Source organism: Papaver somniferum, chromosome 2 (assembly GCF_003573695.1).
Source record: "Papaver somniferum cultivar HN1 chromosome 2, ASM357369v1, whole genome shotgun sequence".
In the NCBI taxonomy this organism is placed as follows: domain Eukaryota; kingdom Viridiplantae; phylum Streptophyta; class Magnoliopsida; order Ranunculales; family Papaveraceae; genus Papaver; species Papaver somniferum.
This window is the reverse complement of record NC_039359.1, coordinates 51,550,348-51,571,237: the sequence shown is the minus strand read 5'-3', so window position 1 is coordinate 51,571,237 and position 20,890 is coordinate 51,550,348. Positions and strand designations below refer to the sequence as shown.

Below are 20,890 nucleotides of genomic sequence, written 5' to 3'. Positions count from 1 at the left end.
ATTCAGACTCTCACTTGTGGATAAGGGGCGCCCAAATGATAAGGGGTACCCAAAGGATATTTGCACCCAAGCAGCTGATCAGAGACACCCCTCATGGCATCTGCTATTCGCACCCCAGGACCGGATAGGGGGCACCCATCTTCTTCTTCACGGGAAAGATATTTGGCGGGAAAAGAAATCTCAACTGTGTGAGATTCTGGTCATGATATTATGGGGATATTTGTGTCTTTAAGACATGATTATCTTCTTACCATGACAGTAAGATTTTGTACGTGTCTTGAATGGAAGGAAATCGTATACTTTTGGATATTTTCGAAAACAGGGAAGGAATTATTCACGGAATTAATTGAAGATATTCTCTTCATTATTTGGCTCAATTAAATGAGAAGATTTGGATATACCATACAACTCAGAAGACGTGTGAAAATGGGAAGAAAATATTCCCAGAATATTTTTCATCAAGGCCGAGTTAAGAGAGAATTATCTTGAGTTATAGCGAGATTTCTTGGTGCTACTGGGTATAAATAGGTTCCTAGGATCACATTGAATGAGTGATTAGGAAGTGATTAGGGGAAGAGTTCTAAACACACGATTTTCATCATTTTCTCTCCATTTTATCTTTGTAAACAATTTTTGAAGCAATGAACAAATATTTTGAGCGTGTTTACACAATGATGAGCTAAACCCAATCTTCCGGGGCGATGGAGGAAGCCATTCTTCCAAAATTTATGTGGTAAAATTTATTTGAATTAATTTGTGCAATTCTTTTATGATTATTTGCACCGAATGAAAATTTAGTAATGATTTTTATTAATTAGTTGTGTTTTCTCTTGATGAAGTATGCTTAGTTTAGGGCTTTTGATACTTCATGCTTGCGATTGACAATTGATGTTTTGAAAATCTAATTTAGGCAATGATTAGAATCACAATTTCTTTTGATTGGAGTTATATTGTCTAGAATTGGATGATAAAAATTAACATTAAATTACATGAATTTTGGTGAATGGGAAATCCTGAACCCCGATCTCTCTAATATAATCAGTTTTAATTTGCTTTATTTTCTTTAGTTTTAAAATTTAAATCTAAAAGCACAACCTTCACAAGTCTTGAACGAACTCCATTTATTACTACAACAACTTTGAAAACACATCAAATTTTTGGTGTGATAATATTATCATACTAGCATGCAACGCACGAGCATTCTACTTCTGTGGTATGATAATATTATCAGTGATTTGTCTACCGGGGGAGAAAGGAAGATTGGTTAGGAGAGATTATCTTTTTAAGATTTGGTTTAAGACGGTTGGATAGGATTTTGGAAATGATTTTGTATATAGTGTTACTCAGACTAATGGGTCCAAAATCTGTTGGGGTTTGTAGGGTGGATATTTTTGGGATTATGGTTATGAAAGAATGGTTTAAATTTGGATCTAAGGTTCCTGAGTTAAAAAATTTTTGCACAAAATGAATTATATCCGGACCCAATATATACCAATTGGCTTTAAAGAGGCCCGGTTAAAATCCATCTGGCCCAGGAGCCCCCCACTGAACCATATTTGATATTGTATGCCAAATCTCTTGTTTTGACGGAGTAACGGATAAGGAAAATTTTTCCTCTGCAGAAATACAAGGAACTATGATATTGGATAAGTTTTTCATGTAGTTGGTACTTTGCGATGTGCCTATCTGAGAGAAATGATTAACCCGAAGGGTATTGATTTGATCTCTATCTGAAATCCAAAGGCCAGACGGTTCTCTAAGGGAGTGAATTTCATTTATTCTTTTCCCATTTGAAGCCCTAGCATGAAAATATTCTGTGTTTTGGTCATATTCCTTGAAAAATTTATCCCTAGATATTTGATGATAATAGTCATTCTTGATTTTGTATCATTCTCCTAATTCTGCATGGAGTTTTTTAATTTTATCAAGGTTGGTAGAGATATTACCTGATTTATGAAGAGAATCAATTCTAATATTCAGGGATTTTATGTTTTTGTAGATATTTCCGAAAACATCAGAATTTCATTGAGATTTATTGGTTTGTTGTGATTAATGAAAATTTGGTAAATTAAACTGAAACAAGAAATGGGAAAGCAACAATTATGTTTTCTTACCGAGGGGGACAGTTTTCGTGTTGATAGTTCTGAATAAGCATAGAGGTCACAGAGATTATAGAGACCAGAAAGAAAAAAGAAAAAGAACATATAATGAAATTACGATTGCTCATCTCCCAGATCATGGATTGAATATATAAAGTACTTAAATCCTTAATTTGAATTCAAACAAGACCCAAACTGAAGGAAAAGTGTGAACTTGAGGTTTTTCTCTATTTTGTACAACTCTTAGTGCTCATCACAGTAACTTGGTTAGCTTTTGTCAAGGATGAATCTCAATTACTAAGCAACAGAAGAACGAATTTGTTGGAGTAAGACATAAGGATAAAGAAAAAGGACATAGTGCTAAATGGAAATTTCTTGAAAGGACCTGTTTACAATAAAATAAGATTGCCGGTTGTATGGAACTGTTCATCAAAAAGAAAGTTGTATGGAACTGAAAATGTTTTGTTGATTTTAAGTGAATTTAATCCAACCGTTGGAGAGATGACCAACGACAAATAAGCTGCTTGCTTATAAAGCTCTGCTGCGGGGGATAGCAATGCTCTTCCATGAATAAACAAGTGGCATGCTATTTTATTATTTTATTTGTAAAATAAAGAGTTATTTCTTCTTGAAAAGCTGTTGGGAGATCAACCACTCTTCACCATTATTATATTTGAACAACTCATTTGCAGTGATACACAGTAGCCTCCACCAGTTGATTAGCTTTACGGCCTCTTCTTCGCCAATCCCATAAAATGAGATGAATATATCTTTTACTTCTTCAATTTTACCGTCTATTCTTTTCAATATTACTTCACTGCATATTGTGAAACAGTCATTTTGACTCATTTAAACACCTAACATTAGAATAATAAAGCTCTTACATGAAGATAATCAACCAAGTTTGTGACATCTTACTTGGTACGAGCGAAATTATTTCCGCTTAGAATCCAGTGATCTATAACCGTCACATCCTCATAAGTAAAATATTTAAATTAGCTTGAAGGAACAACATTTGAAGTCATCTAAAGGAAGAGTAATCTTGGGAAAAAGATAGCTCTAGAAATGTACTATTAAAGTATCACTTTTGTCTCAAAGAAAAAAATTGGAAAGAATAGAATCACTTTTTGTGTGACAAATACGTACGAGCATCACTATAAAGTCCCTCTCTGCTTTTTACCTGGAAATACAGAAGACATGTTGCTGATGGTATTACTAATGTCCCGGATGGGAAAAAGTTTTTGGCGTACCAATCATCCTCACTCAGTGGCTGCAAAAAGAAGTATGAAAGTTAGCTGGTTAGAATTTATCATTAACCTAAACTTTTTTTTACTTTCATTTAAAATCACCCTGCATAAGTTGAAAAACTGTTCTTGTATGTAAGCGCTTACCTCCCAGTGGTCGGAAAAGCTTTTGTGACATAAATGCTCCAAGAAAAGTAAACCATCATCTTTCATCCATTTTGATATTTTCGGAGAAATAGTTCAAAGTTCTTCATATGCTAGAAAAAAAGTAAAAACAAATGAAAATAAAGATTAATTACCATTTCGGTATCTATCTATGACATAAACAATATACTCCATACCTCGATCAGTCCGATGACGAATACACGGTCAAATGTGCTTTCAATATCGACTGTTGTAACATCCGCTAATATTATCTCAACATTTGATAAATTGAGATTTCTATACAAAGTGGAAGAAGAATGAAATAGTTTAGGCAGATTAATTTTACTACGTTTTCTGAGAAAAAAAAAACTCACTAGACAATCGAAATACTTGCAGTAGAAAACCAAAACTCACTAGAAAACTCCAGTGCTTAGAAAATTCACTAGAAAACAGAAATACTTACTTGCACTGTTCTAGTATGTATTCTTTGTGCGATGACGTATTAGTAACTCCGGTGATCTTGCTTTTTATGTATTTCTTTGCAAGATGCAGAACAAGTAGCCCAGCTCCACACCCTAGGTCTAATATGCTGTGACCATCTTTTAGCCTGCCCTCTCACAGTACAAATCCATCATTCTGGTATTTGCCTCTTCTATCGTAATAGTCGTTTCATCCGTAAACAAACCGGCGCTGGTCACAAAAATATATGCAAGAAAAAGAAGAAGAAAAAAACTAGCTTTTAGTCTTCCAATAAATGTGATAATCATGTATCAAATGACATTTAGAGTGAGTTTACCTCTCTTTTCCGCCGAGAATCTGGTTGAATGAGTCCGGTGTCTCATAAATCTTATGGTTTTCTAATGTGTCTATCTCTGTTGCCATTTTCATGCCACGAAGCGGTATCGGCGACGACGACAACAACAACCACAAAAATGAGTAATCAAGTGAGCTGAACATAAGCAACCTGTTTAAATTAAGCAGATTAAAAATGATAAACATCATTACATTTATTGAAGTCAAGGAGTTGAGCAAGTGTTGTTTCGTTGGGTTTTGTGCCCCATTTGATACGTTTTTGGATCCCAATCTTCATCAGCCTTCTGACCTCTTCATCGGAAATCAGTCCGAGCTCCATATTCTTCCACAAATCATCTTGTTGACTGATTTTAGTTGCGTCCATTGTGGTCGACATCCTTCCTGGAAACTAAAGCGAAATGCAGAACTAGTTAAAGATGAACTAGACCTTGTACTCCCTCGGTACCAAATATATAGACAGTTGGGATATATTCTTTTAATTAACTGAAGTTTTCACAATTTTTTCCCCCTAATTTGCCCTTAATCAGCCGATGGAAGGTAGATTTCCTGTTGGACAAACGAAAGGAGACCAAGAGATGTAAAGCGTGCCGGCCCAACACAACCCAGTCCACGAAGTCACGTGCTTAGCGGTTCTGTGCCGTGTTGTGATGTCCCTGAGGTTAAGATTTGTCGTGCTGTGCCATACTAGATGACGTGTTGTTTTGTGTAGTCGTCGGAAAATAAATGTGTTGTGTCGTATTATGCTCAATAGGATACATTTATTTTGTGTTTTTCAAATATTTTGGAATCCTATGAGTTGTTATGAAAAGAAGTAAATATAACGATGTCTTAAATATCAAAAATTAACTAGAATAAAGACTTTTTTATGAAATATATACATAATTTGATGTATTTGTAGTATTTTTGCATATTATGTTGTGCTTTCTTAACATGATGTGATGTCCATGCCACATGCTTATTTGTACCGCGTGCAGTGTTGTGCCACTGTGACAATTATGCTAGCCCAACACAACCAACGAAACTAACATGCTGGACCGTCCTAGGCTAAGTCACGTATTGAACTGAGTTGTGCTCAAATTTTAACGTCTTATTGCTGGACTGTGCTTGTACTGGCACCACCCAGTTGACATCGGAGTCCTATATAGATGTGGTTAGATTTTTGTAAGTAACGTTTTTTGCAACGTTGTTTTCAATGAAAAAAATAAATCAATTTCATTCAAATTTAATCCGATTGATTTGATATTCTCATGATTGCAGTCCCGAAATATTGTTAGAACCCATAATTTGATATAAACAGACGGAGTTCATATTCAATGTTTTTGAATTAAAACATAATTGAAAACCGCGATTCCATCGTTCAATTAAATTTGATATTATTTGAGCATTTTCTGTGGAAATCGATTTAATAATCAAAATACAAAATTGGTTAAAAACACCAAAATTAATAATTTTTGGGTGAAAAAGACATTTAGATTTTGATACTGTTTAAATGGACAAAATATAAAAATAGCCAGGATGTAAACAGTTTCATCCTGCCCATTGTCAAATACTTTTTCTTATTTTTAATTTATACATGATGCATCCAGTTTCATCCTTGCTATTTTTTAAGTTTAACCTAGGATGAATTCAGTTTCATCCTTGCTAGTTTTTTTTTGTGTCCATTTCACCCATACCAATTTTTACTCATCCATTAAAACCGTATTTTAGAAATATTTGGACAAATGATCCATTTTCCGTAATAAAAAATTGGTAGTCCCTGGTTATTATTAACCCTCAGTCAATTCAAACTTAATTATTTCGTGTACAATTTCTTTGAATTAACAAAATTGAAAAATTATGGTGTGAAACAAAATTAGTTGGAAATGATTGTATCCGTTCTGGAATCATAAACGTTGTAAAAGAGGCATTGTTACTTGCACTACTTCTTCTCTCTCTAAAAGAAAAAAATAAACCCAAATTTTCATCAATCTCTTGTTTAAATTTAGTCTTTTTATACCATATTTGACCAAGATTTCTTTTCTTTTTTAAGTCTTAGTCACAAGTTAATTAACTTATTCTCTGCTTTACATTGCTTTGAGTTTATCGCTGGTCTAAAGGTAAATACATCTAAAACTAGACTCATTGGTGTGGGGATGTACCTGACTTAGCTATCTGGGCTGAGGAATTTGGTTGTTCAACTGATTGCTTACCTTTTATGTATCTGGGGATGCCTTTTGGTGCAAAGTCTGGCTCGAAAGTAATTTGGGATCCAATTTTTGAGAAGTTTGATGCTAGATTATCTGTTTGGAGAAGGATCTCTTTATCTAGAGGAGGTAAACTTGCTCTTTTGAAATGTATCTTGTCTTCTCTTCCCTCTTATTATTTTCCGTTGTTTAAGACCCCTGCTTCAGTTATCAAGATCCTAGAAAAGAAGATGCGTAATTTCTTGTGGGAATACAAGGATAGTGCAAAGACATCTCATTTAGTTAATTGGGACATGGTCCGTGCAACTAAAGAGAGAGGTGGTCTTGTTGAGTCAACTGATTGCTTTGTTGGGACATGTTTTGTTGTTGATTATAAGAGAGGCCATACTTGCGAACTGTAAAGTTGAGTCACAATTCACCTCCTTCCATCTAAACAATCCCTGCAAATAGAAACAACGCACAAAATCAGAAATCCACCATCCATGAAAAACCCACTACATAAATCACAAAAAAATCACATAGAAACCAAATAAAAAGAGAGGCCATACTTGCGAACTATAGCTGGGATTATATCTTCATGTAATCTATAGATTTCTTTTTTTCATCTACCTCTGGTAGAAACTATGTACATTCTTCTACTTCTTAATACAACTTCCCTTTTGATCAAAAAAAAAAAGTTTGTTGTCAAATTTCAAAACGACTATTAGAATGACTATTTACGTTTGGATACCAGAAGCAGTAGTCAGAAGCAAATTTGTATCCAAACGCGCTATTTGTGTTTGGATGCATACTCAGAAGTTTCCTTTCAACTTTTGGAAGTCGAAAAATCAAAAATTAGTCTAACAATAATTTTTCAGAATGACTTCTAACTTTTCTTGAAGAAAAATAGTTTTCCTTCTGACTTCAACTTCTGGAAAATCAGAAGTCAGAAGCACATTTTTAGCCAAACGTGCTATAAGAAAAATAATTTTTCTTCTGACTTCTTCTTGAACTGTTTATCGGGAAAGGACTTATGACAGAGAGATATTCCGGGCACGTATTGTTCCAGCTCAAAAATTACAAAAACGACATTTTGGACTTTTGGCAATGGTATTATACCTTTTTTACAAAGTAGAATTTTCGCAACAGTTTTGGTCACATGAGGTCTCACTGAATCCAGCAAATATAAAGTCAACGTACTATTGACCATTGACTACATAACATTGAGTCCAGTTGACTGACCCAAATACCAGGGTGTACACCTACCGGACACTAGAAAAACGTATTGTTGACTGTTGGCTGCTGTCGGGTGATGTTGACCATTGAAAATGAGTCCAGTTGACTGGTCAATATTTCTAACGCACTATTAGTGAACTCCAAAAATTGTTCTTACTGCATTGATCATGCAGTCGTGTACGTCATCATTTCAGGGACATGGGCGGTACTTTTTGGTCATATTTTTCCCTTTGGTCATGTTTGCCATATACTCGGAATTAAAATTTTGCCATATACTCGGAATTGGGCCATTTTTTAAGTCCCGTTTCGAAAAATATTTCCTTCCTTCTGCTTTTGACTTTGACTTTTGGAAAAGCAGAAATCAGAAGCAGATTTGTATCGAAACACGCTATTGGTAACAAAAATTAATTAGTAAATAGAGTTGTATACATTTTTCTCATTCATCATTAGTCTGGGATTTTATTTTCTTGAAAATAGTTGTGCTTTCCGGTAAACTTTGTGTATTTTTTTCCGGGTATATCTACCCTTTTGATGAAAAAGGGAGAGTAGAGTCCAATTTCACCCGCTGATACTGTTGGGTGTTTGGGAGATGATTTACTTCTTTGATATTTACTTTTTTTAGGGATTTCGATTTCTGCTTTCATTATATTTTTTGATGTGAACAATTACTGGTATATGAAACCTGACTCACTGCCATTCTTTTAAAGTTTTTTAGACTTAATGTTGTCATCGAGCTCTATGCAATCACGTAATCACCTCCATGATTTTTAACGATCACCACCCATGTTGGTTTTGTTAAAAGAAAGTAATTCTCACTTGTCATATTTGTTCAAAACTAAGAATGTTTCCTGAAAATTTGAAGTCGGCTGTTACTGCACGAGTCTCATAACTTCTCATGTATCTATAGATTCTATATTGTCCAGACTTTCAGTTTTTGTATCCATACATCCCTCCATTTTCATGTCCAATTATGTCTACTTAATATCTTAGCACAAAATTGGTTAAAAAGACCAAAATTCATAATTCCTGGGCGAAACAGACTGGTAAGTTTTGATATTGTTTATATGGATAGGAATCCAAAAGATACTGTTCAAATATCCTGTTTGGTTATTTCACCCAACTTTAATAACTATTTTTTATACCCACGTACTAAAATGCCCTTTTATTCATATTTCGACCGAAAAATCTTGTTTATATCCGCAAATTACATTATCTGAAGGCAAAACACCTACTAACGAGTTTTTCGACAGATCTAAGGATTCTAGAGATGAAAAATACAGTAGAACTAACAATTCAAACATAAGAACCTTGAAAAGGAACCCTAAGATAATTTCCCGAGAGATTCAGATTTATTAACGACATATAAGTGAATAAGCTTCTGGAACATAAAATGTAAGTTGGTTTGAACTAAGCTCTATAGACGCCAGCTTTTGAGAATTCCCTAATATATGTGGAACATCGTCTGTTAGAATATTGTTGCTGATTATAAGAGAGGCCATACTTGCGAACTGTAAAGTTGAGTCACAATTCACCTCCTTCCATCTAAACAATCCCTGCAAATAGAAACAACGCACAAAATCAGAAATCCACCATCCATGAAAAACCCACTACATAAATCACAAAAAAATCACATAGAAACCAAATAAAAGCTTTTTTTAAGCAATTTTAAGAAAACCTACTACAAAAATCCTAAATTACGACAGAATGAAACTAGTTTCATCCTACTTTAAACATGGGCGAGATCAAATTCAACCCGATGTAAAACAGGATGAAGCCAATTTCATCTTAGCTAAGAATAGGGGAAACCAAATTTAACCCAATATAAAACAGGATGAAACCAATTTCATCTTTGTATAAAAATAGGATGAAACTAAATCCAATGCAACCTAAAACAAGAAGATGTACAAAATACTCATCTAGTAGTAACAGATCATGAAACCAGACTTATCCTGTGGAAACACAAGATGAAACCAGTTTCATTCAGTAAAAACATAAGATGTACAACAGATTCAACTAGTAGAAACAGATGATGAAACCAGACTCATCCTGTGGAAACACAACATGAAACCAGTTTCATCCAGGAAAAACATAAGATGTACAACAGATTCAACTAGTAGCAAAAAATGATGAAACCAGGATCATCCTGTGGAAACACAAGACCAAACCAGTTTCATCTAGTTATAACACAAGATATATGAAACACATTCAATGTGAACATGCTAAAACCATGTTCCATTCACTGGAAATACATGCTAAAACCGGTTTTCTAACAAACAAAAAACAAGGATGTACTCAATTGCATCAGATTCTAACCCTTAATCTAAAAAAATTCAACAAAATGTAAATGAGTATCTATGCAAATGCATCGAAAATAAAATTAGGGCTTTATCAAAATTAGGTTTAGGAAACTTACTCTTGATAGAAAACAAAACCCAATTTCTTTTAGCTTCAATCAATCTCATAAATTAACTTTAATTTAAGTTTGAGTATTCAAAAAAAAATAATCACTACTAGTGTTGGTGTTGTTGACGACGATGGTGTTTTTTGTTTTTGTGGTGGTCGAGATATGGAAAGAATATACTGATATTGTTGTTGGAGGTGGTTTCTTTGGGGGTTGTTTTTTGTGGTGGCGGAAATGATATGCTGTTGTTTTTTATGGTAGTAGTGTAGATGATATTGTTGTTGGTATTTGCTGATGGTGGTGAAGATAATACTGATCCCGATGATGTTGGTTTTTTTGCTGATGAAGATGGTGGAGGAAGAGATGTTGTTTGTGGTGGAGGAAGAAAGCTAGCAAAGAGATAAGATATGTAGTCAATGTTTTCAATGTCGACAGAACTAGTGGGGGTACAAATGTCTATTCTGAAATGAAGTGGCATCTGTCCATTTCACCCAAACCAAATTGTTACACATCCATTTGACCTAGTTTTTGTTGATTCCGTCCATTTGACCCATTTTCTGTATCACTAGCGGCTATATACATATTTTTTTTCCACTTATTATTGAACCAAAATGCCTACATAACCCTAAAAAAATCTGGACACATAATTAACCCGAAGTGGCTAAATAATTTTTTTTTCTACCTTAGGGGAATAGGCGTGTCTGATGCCACCATATACATTAGACACATAAAATTAATTATGTGACCATACACTTATCTATGGTACATGTCATGGGTTTAGACTTTAATCCATGGACAAATCACAAATAGTACCATATGGCTACAAGAAAGGGATCAACGTGACCACAACAACAACATATGACTGTTTCCATGGAAAAATATTTTGGTGTGGATAGCCTTTTGATCTCAAGACGTAACCTATGTGACAATTTATATTAGTGTTTGAGAAGAAGAGTTTGCCCTAATATTACTATGATCTAACCTAAAAGAATAAACTTGGGCGTAACTAACAAAAATAAACAAAAAATTTATACGAATCGTGCAAAAAAACCACCAATAAACCGCCCAATCACACATTTATCCCACAAAATGAGACCCTTTTGGGTAGCGGGAACCACCTGGCCCGTTCATGTTTGTGTGAAGGTTTTGGAGTGGTTCACACGCACGGTCCATCGAGAACTCAGGAACAATAAATTAAACTTTATGACCAAATTTTATTAAGACTATCACGGAAAAGAAGACAATAATTATAAAAAAAAATGAAGGTGCCCAAATACACCACAATCTCTTAAATATCAACCTATGAGTCCGATTTAAGTGATTGTCTATGGACATAGTCGAGATAATACAACTTAATTCCTATAATTGTGTGATTGTCTATGGACGAGGTAGAGACAATACGAAAAAAAGATATTTACTTGAAAATAGTTATTGTAATAAAGCCGATTGACTATTAGGATCAATGTCAAGTAATTCAGATTAACGTAAAAGTGTAATATTATAATAAATAAATTATAACGCGGAAGTAAAGTAAATAAAACAAAGATTTTGTTAACGAGGAAACCGCAAATGCAGAAAAACCCCTGGACCTTGTCCAGTTTTGAATACTCTCAAAATTAAGCCGCTATACAAAATCTAATATCAACTTCGTATAGTTGAGACCAATTAGACTACCCCTAGATACTTAGTTTCCTCAGTATCCCCGCACCTTTGACTTCGAGATTCACACATGTGAATAGCTACTCCTTTGGATCGTATTCCAAACATAAAATGAATGAATCTATTTGGTAACCACTCTAATCAATCTTTTGTAAAATATATTTTTTGAGTTGTTGACAAAGGCTCTTCCGTTTAAACTAATAACAAATTTCTAGTTTAATCAAAAGCTTGATTACCGAAATAACAAATTTCTAGATTCTCAATTAATCAATATAAAACTCAAAGGGTAACTGTAGAGCGATGCCGATCTTACATAACTAGACAATCAAGTCTATCAAAGATAAACACGATTCTATTTGTATCCCAGCCGATCAAGGTTTGTGCATTATATTCACAAGATACAAAAACTAATAAGATAATATTTTTCGTCTTCAAATCTTCAATTTACTACAATAACCTGCACAACACAATTTGAATCGTCTCGTGATCAATCACACATAAAACAGAGTCTGTTAACAATGTATTATCACAAGATGTCTTTAGATCCGAAAATGGTTCGAAAGATCCCGTCGATACTTTGATATAGTTTGAGTGAGCCTTATATCAAAAGAGAAGGTTCTCAAGAATAAAAAAAACTAGGTGCAATTAATGAAAGTTTCAACAACCGTTATTAATAATCGAAAACTAATATAACAACGAATAAACGACTCCACCAGAAACAACACGAATGAGTTGTTCCTAGATCTTAGGATGGTTTGCAAGAAATGCGAACTAATATTTTTTTTATAAAAAGGTTGTTTGGACAACAAGGAAATTCCAAAACCGAAAATATTCTCAAGATATGCATTAAAGTACCTAAATTCGATTTTCCTATTTCCAATTAGATGACAAACCATTTTTCCGAGATCTTTCTTAGAAAACTTCTATTATTAGTGTATAACATTAACTAATAATATTTTTCATAGGATATGCTTTAGTTGCTTGTAATTAAAACATATATTATGAAAATCATAATTAAATGATTTTCAATATTTCGGTATGGGATCACCATGAGCATCAAGGGATATGTTTGAACACTTTATGATAAGAGTTATGTACATGTTCAAATAATTTCTCACATCTAGAAGTTTCTCTCAGCAAACCCTAATTCCAAGATCACAGAAAACATGAAGAGATATGTGAATATCATAAACTTAGTTATGCTCATTAGGATCGGTTATACCATGACTCACAATTTAGGTTGTGGCAGGTTGTACCATGCTTCCCAATATATGTTTTGACCGGTTACACCATGCTTCCCAAAGGTAGCTAGTGATCAGTTACACCTTAAGTACTTCCTAAGTTAGTTTGTGACTAGTTACGCATTGCTTTCAAAAGTAGCTTGTGACCGATTACAACTAACTTCCCAATGTAGCTTGTGAGCGATTATACCTTGCTTCACAAAGTAGCTTTTGAACGGTTACAACATACAACATATGATAGTCTATGACCGGTTATATCTCAATTCCCGATATGAGTCAAGATAGTTTCTACCTTGTCATATTGCATTGGTCATCCAAAAGATATTCAATAAAGAACCTGACCAATCATATTTTCCCTTTCGATTATAAAACAAGTCCATACATATACTTCCTTAAAGAAAATGTAATAATACATAGTTTTCTAGGATGATATCACACCTATACCTTACACATAATCAAATAAAAAAAATACAAAGATTATGTTGATGTTGTATTTGCGAAGTTCCAAAAGATAAGCGTTTATACTTCGTAATTCAATAAATTTCATGACACTTTGATTATAATGATATGACCAAGTCTAATCCTTAGAGTGTTGTATATATACATCTTCGTATGTTATGTTTTCAATATAATACGACTTGAAAGATATGTTAGGAATGGAAACAAGTCAAGTAAGTTTACTAACCTCAAGTGGAAGGATGATGTCTTTGTTGCAGTCGTTACTTCTTCTTCTTCTTCAGGTCTTCAGAGTAATACTTGTGCGTATCAATATTCCTTGACTTCCTAGTCTAACCTAAACGAAGTTGACTCTAGTATTTAATCAAGCGACACTAGATGAGTTTTGATACTAAAATATGACAACAAAAATTGACGTAACAACGCTTAGTGGGTTCAACCGAGCTATGCTCTAACAAATTCCACCTTTTCCATTTTACTATCTAATAGTGACTCATATAACAAAGAAAATTAATCCACATGTGACAAAAGTTTACTAGTTAAATCCATGTGCAGGCATGTAAGAAATCTATATGCCCCTTATTAGGCCACTTGAATCTTTAAATCATAAACTTTAAGTTAGAGTTAGCGGGGGCCATGGATATACAATTGAATAGCTATTGTATTTCAATTATTTTTTTCATAAGTGATTAGATTATGGGTAAAATTAGATTCAATCTAAAATTGGACTGAGCTAGAGTTTCAAGCATAAATTAACTTATCCTGTGGTGGAAATCTATAATGCCGTCATTTCTATAATCCCATGATTTTTAGCGGGAAGGTTTTAGTTGTTAAGGGGCATGACACCGACAAATCCTATGGACCGACTCACAAAGGTAGGAAAGCTAGATGAGAAGAAAACCTTACTGGCAAAGAAAAATTCATATAGTTTTGATGATATTACCAATACAATAAGGCTTTTAAGAATAATGTTTCTTATATATGTAAGATATCTGAAGAGGCCTGGAGTAATTTTAAAACCATATATATTCAAATAGAAAACTTCCGAGAAAGATGATAGGCTTCAAAACCTAACTAGTAATAAAAATTTCGTTCGACTGAGGAACGAACCCTCACGAGTCACGTCCATTACAAGAAACAATCTCAATATGATGTACAAATTTTTCAGCGTCTGCCGCTAAAAACCTAGTCAAAGGACCATTTCATCACATATAACAATAATCTATCCACACTATCAATAAATCATCTAGAGGGAAAGATAAAAATCTTTAACCAAAAACACTATTTCAAAAAAGGGAAGACATAGCTTCGAAGGCCATGGATAACAAAAATACCTTTGTTTGGAAAACAAAGTGTACATGGGATGATAAATGTTATGATAATGGTAAAGAAAAATTGAGGATGAGATAAAAACAACAATGTTGTTGTTTACACAACGATAATTACTGAAACCCGGTGTTTCAAGTATCGCGAATTTGGACATACATCAGTGAAATGTCTTGATAAAGAATATTATCGTATGAAAAGCATATATTGGTACTCTTTCCTGTTGACAGTTAAATTACATTTCAAAACACTTAAGTTATGTACTCATGCATTAAAGTTTATATACACTTGCAAGAACAAGCCTCTAATTATTGTTTCTTAAGAGCATCTTCAGTATCGGGTGTAAAATCCTACGTGAAAGTCTTATTAAAATCTTTATTTATGAGTTACACATGTAGTAAAATTATAACCCCACAGCTAATAAACTATCTACAATAGTATAAAATTTAATCCTCAAAATATCTTATGTGATAAAATCTTAACTGTCTAATTTTACTTCAAATAATTATTAAAAAAGAAAATTAATGTAAAATATGACATCGAGGTTCATAAGAAAGTGTAAGGAAAACTTTCTTTAGCACCTTCGTATTCTATATTTAACCGCTTCTAATTTCCTTCTAATTTGTACAATCTAATTATTGGAGATGAATTTATGTTAAATGGAGGCCAAAATCCTGTGTCAAGAAAAAAAATATTTTTACCCTATAACGGAAATGCTCTTGGCCCCCACATTTTAAATTCTCCTCTATTATACGCGGCGGCGGTGGTGGTGGTGCTATCTACTGGTTTTAGAGATTAAAATGCATATATGGAAAACATTTACACTTGTGAAAAGGATGACATGAGCTAGGAACAAACAACTCTTTTCAACAAGAGCTCTTTCAACAACATGAAATGATAGTGTTGGAAGTTAAACCAAGATATTGGTAAAGCTACTCATGGAAGCAACTAGTCGAAGTTGTTGCTGTCTGAGTGAAGTAATTAGTGGAAGTTGAGGTTTCTTTAGTGGAAGTAACTTGGTGAAGTTGACGTCATTATGGAAGCTACTAGATGTAGTTGACACGGTGTGTTTGGCTTGAACGTGAAGTCTACTTGTGAAGCAAGTATTTTTGGTTTTAGAGTTTTACTATATTTAGAGTTTCTTTGTGTTTGTAGAAGTTTGCTTTATTTAGAGTTTGATTTTATTAGGAAAGTAATTTGAGTGATCGTCGAGTTTGTAACACTATAAGTAGGCTATTGATCCATAAGAATTGAACACCAAATTGATTATCAATGTAGTCTCATTGATTTCGTGTTTGTGCTCTCCTCTGTCTTGCTTGATCCTACATTTGGTATCAAAGCAAGGTAAGAGGAAGAGAGTGGAGAGGGAGAGAAATTCGAAGTAGTTTTTTTTTCAGCGATAGAGAATTGTTTTGTGTGTTAAAAATTGTGCGAAGGTATATCAAGTCGTATTGGTTTGTCTCATCTCTAGGGTTCGAGAATTTTTTAATAGAAGGACGTAACATTGGCGGTTCTGATGGTATTCGTTACCGTTGGTAAGAAGAGTATGAAGTCATAAAGGTCAAGTCGTCTGAAAGAGAAGTTGGTTCCGCAAAGCTTTGGTAATAAAAGGTTGTGTTTTGTTCGCTGAGATGAAGGCCTAAGCCTGTACACTTCTGTGGGTTTTACAGGTTTTAAGGTGTTGGTGTTTTATTCTGGCAAGAGTATGAGAAAGAAGGAAAAGGAACATAGTCTGATGCTATTCGTGACTTGTTGGTTCGTTGTTAGACGATGATGTCACTAGTAAAAAAATCCCTTTTCAATACGGTTTTTTACCGTGACCAAATATCTACGGTCACGGTATTTCAATTTTGAGAAACCGTGTCCAAAGCCTGCGAGGCCAAAAGTGTTTCCCATTTGGTCACGGTGAGTTTCGTGACCAATTTGTACATTTCACCGTGACCACAATTTCTTTGGTCACGTACTTTTGTTAGACACCGTGACCAATACGCACAATTAGACACGGATATCGTTCTATACCGTGACAAGTTCATGTTTTTAAACCCGGGAAACTAACATACACCGTGTCCAAATTTGATCATTGGTCACGGACCACATTTCATACCGTGACCAATCAGTGTAATGGTCACGGATCAGAAATACCCACCGTGTCTAGTCCAAGTATCCCCCAATGTTGACTACAGATTTTTAGATCAATACTGTACCCAGAAAGGTCTTAAAAGCCATAACTAACAATAAACTGAGTTTTTATTGAAATTAAAATATTATATCCATGACATAAAATTCAATAAACATATATAGCTTACTGTTAACAAGAATGAACAAGAAAGCATAATGAAATCCCTATTTACAATGTTGGTACCACTTGTAATGTCCAACTTAGACCACCAAAAAAGTCTTAAAAGCCATAACTAACAATAAACTGAGTTTTTATTATATCCATGACATAAAATTCCATAAACATATATAGCTTACTGTTAACAAGAAAGCATAATGAAATCCCTATTTACAATGCTGGTACCACTTGTAATGTCCAACTTAGACCACCAAAAATCTAATCACGGAGATGGAGACAACTCCCAACCTAGGCACTTCCATGTCAGTATTACTGGAAAGCATGCACTATATTGATCCCAGCTTCACAGGCGAGGTTTATTTATCCAACAAGAAACTCATTGAGATCATAGCAATGAAATACCTTTACGCGAATATAGTTAGTACGTTTAAGTCTCATGGAGCATCTAAGTCTCTGACACCGCATGTGTGGCATCTCCATTAGCACCTTGGTGTGCCTGAAATTGAATATCTTTACACTTTTCCACAAGTTCCTGAAACGTAACCAAATTAGTGTGGTTCACTGTTCTATCAGATTTTTAGATCAAACACTACAGCTAAATTACGGGTCTGATATATCAATGACAAAATGAAGGAAAAAATTTGTTTGTCGTAAGTTCTGCAGCTTCAGCTATAAACGTAATGCTCAGACCTGTGCCAGTAGTTTTCCATTGCGGATAACTGTTGTAGGTCTAAATCAGATAGCCAGCCATTCACAAGTACTGCAGCCCCAACCACCTGAGAAAATACCAAAATCTATTTTAACTTTAGTTTGTTTAAGTTCTACCGAACACACCTCACTTAAGCACCCAAGTTGACTGTTTTATTCATTCTCTGGTCAAGGGTTGGTAGCTACAATCAATTCAACTAACGAGAACTACAGCCGTCAATAGGAAGTTGATCCATACAATATATATTATGGGGACAGTATTTGATGCAGTACATTCAACAAAGACGAAGAGACACACAAGTCAAAAGCTCTTCCGAAATACTGAAATAGTTTCACGGAAGCATTCAAAAAACTGGTTTACCTTTATCGGAGGGTACTTCGAGAAGGAAGCATGACCATGGTCCATGGACCAACTCTACAACAGTTTATCCCAAATGACCAGATATCAGCTGTGCAAGGTGTATAAACAAAGAAACTTCACAAGAGTATATAGTGGTTCTTATAGACATATGAGATAAGGGTTTTCCGTGTATCAGTAGTTTTCATGGAAAAAATCGAGATCTGCCGAGTAAAAACTGTTATACAGTACAGTAAGAGATAAAAAACAGCCACTCATTTGAAATCGTATCCACTTCCCGGCTGAAAAACTTCTAAGCCATCCCGTAAAATATGAGAATGTTTTCTAAATTCAATTGTGTACAGCGGTGAAGAATGAAAAAAGGAAAAAAAAAGGAAGAAACAGAAGATTTTCATTCAGAAAAAACTTGTTAGAAGGAAAAAAAAAACAACTGACGAGCATGCAGTTCTTACAAAAGTATCCCTTGAGCGTTGCCTGCCACCCTTGTCAAATACACAAGCTGAAACACCGAAATCCCCAAGCTTCACTATTCTATCACTGTCAAGCACAAGCCTGCATAGATGCATTCCTTCAGTTCAATCAATCTCTCCAAATAAATCACAAAGGGAGCACATATGTATCTGTCTCGCTTCTATTAAAAAGAAATAGATAAAAAACCTTGACGTCATTTCAGTTCAATCAGCATAATGTACTTACGCCATTTAAAGCCATACTATATACGTCACCTCCAGTCTAGTTTAGCTGTGCCTCGCTGAAGCAATCACAATAAACTCTCCAGTGTACCGGAAGGAAGAAACTCAAATCAGTAATGCATGTGGAATATCAATTCAGCCAAATTAATTAGAATTATAATTGATCTGAATTGATAAAAAAAACTAGAGTCGATAATTATAATACAGAACAAGTTACACATCTAAGAGATAAAGGGTGCATTTGAATTGATTGACTTCCCAAAGATATTATACATTCACATTGAGAAATAATGTAATAGCTAGCATGATATAATCAGTGACCAAGACTCCAAACTTCTCATCTTACCGGCAAGATATTCACCTAATGATCCAGGATTAGAAAAACAAACGAACAACAAAGAAAAATCAAAATAGTATATTATAATAAAAATTACCTGATCAACAACCTCAGTGATGAAATCCCCAGCTACCTCCCTAGACTCCGCAACTCCTCAGCGATCCAATTCCTATTAGTTTCAGTAGTAGTAATGAAACTAGCATGTGTGAAAATCCTACATTTTGAGGTGCAAAATTCTAAATCACGAGACATGAGTACTTCTCCACATTTTGTTAAGTTTTCAGAAGTAAAAAATAAACTGACCTTAGACGGTGGTTAATATTAACCAAAAAAGCATCCAACATGTTAAGCATAATATTTTCCAAGCCACTTAAAACAGTACTTGCCGTTAACCGAAAAAATCTTCATCGCTTTTCTTTACCTCGCACAATGTAGTTTGTTTCGACAGGTTTTAAGAATTTAATGGTACAACCATACATGAATATATATCCAACATAGATAATGGAAAGGTAAATGAAAAGAAAAAAAGACTAACCAGGGGTTGGTATACCCCCAGCTGGCTACTAGCACATGACCTTCATTGCCCTTGGTTCTTGATGCTTATGTACCTTGCAGAAAGTAGAGTAAAGGTCAACATCATAAGTCTATGATGTCCGTTATATAGACAGAGTGTTACTGCCATAACAAATTAAACAAGAAGTGAAGATTGAACTTCAATCATAGTCTTAACTGTAGAATCAAAAAAATCAATAAGAAAACACTGAAAAAACTAGAACATCAATGGGAGATGATAGAATATTGATGAACACTTTCTATTCATTTCAAGAAAACCCTTATCTAGCATCAAAATTCTGCTGGTGATTCGAGCTAGTTATAAGATATTCTTTCCAAGGCAGTACAACGGATTACAGAACATAAATAACAAGTAAAACAAGATAAGAACTTAATTATATGTGCAAATAGAATGCAGAAATGGAAGTAAACGATTTTGAATCTGCCGTAGCACGACAACTACACACAAAATCCACCCTCCCTTCATAATAACAAGCAGGAGGAGTTACCTGCAACAATAAAGCATGGATGAAAGATAATCAAATTTATGGGCACATTACCAGCTTGTGAAATTACAAACTGAAAACAAATCTAGCTTCTTCGAAACTGTACTGTTAACATACTGAAACTGGTGGGTCTCTTACCAGCTGTTGCTACCATCTTATTGTTCAAAGCAGGGATCAACATATATCCCCTGACCATCATCGCGAAAATAAGAAGTGTCAGAATCATCGTCCACATAAAGTGAGCTCATATCTACTGCCATATTATCTTCTGGCCGACGATTCTCAGACATTAGCTCATCCTCAGCAATTTCATCGACATCATCGTCATCCATATAGTCATTTAAAGGGCACGATATAACAACAGACCACCTTGGATCTCCTTGATCTTCTACATAAAAAACTTGATTAGCTTGGGAAGCTAAAATGAAAGGATCCTTTTTATGCCCTAATCTGTTGAGGTCGACTAGTGTGTAACCAAGTTCATCAGTTTTGACACCATAACCACTGTGTACCCAATCACACAAGAACACGGGTATCTTTACGCAGTGGTAATCAAGAACCCAAATCTCATTTATCACTCCATAATAGCGCGATGTAGCAATCTTTGGGTTACTGTCCTTCGCACTAGCAATGTGCATTCCTGACGCCTCCAGGCTAACC

At 34.5% G+C, this 20,890-nt stretch overlaps 1 pseudogene; it reads right to left on the bottom strand.

Annotated features, from left to right (window-relative positions):
* Positions 1-2,540: 2,540 nt before the first annotated feature.
* Positions 2,541-4,676, bottom strand: LOC113353257 (annotated as a pseudogene).
* Positions 4,677-20,890: the final 16,214 nt, after the last annotated feature.